The sequence below is a fragment of the Malurus melanocephalus genome, unplaced genomic scaffold, assembly GCF_030028575.1.
Source record: "Malurus melanocephalus ecotype Western Australia unplaced genomic scaffold, MMel_1.1 scaffold_225, whole genome shotgun sequence".
Classification (NCBI taxonomy): Eukaryota; Metazoa; Chordata; class Aves; order Passeriformes; family Maluridae; genus Malurus; species Malurus melanocephalus.
The window spans coordinates 163,379-163,729 of NW_026623457.1; positions in this window are offsets into that span (position 1 = coordinate 163,379).

Consider the following 351-nt stretch of genomic DNA (forward strand, 5'->3'; position numbering starts at 1 on the left):
TTTATTTGCGTGGCTCAAGGTTTAATCACGCTGTTTACAACTGCTTTGAGCTGCTGTCCCACGGCCCGTGGCCGAGGGGGGAAAAGGGGGGGGACCGTGATTATCACACGCGTTTAGAGAACAAGGGCAGAGGGCCGCCAGGTGTGACCCCTTACACAAAAGCGGTGGCTTGAGCCGGCAGGATCCGTGGAGCCGGGGGAGCGTCGGGGCGGGGCAGCGGGACGCACCGGGAGAGCGGCCCGGGCGCTGAGGGGTTAACGGCGGCAAGATGGCGGCGCGCCGACCCACCCCCCTCCGCCCCCCGCGCGCCGAGCAGTGGCGCGCGGTCGGGCCCGCGGCTGTCGCGCGGTG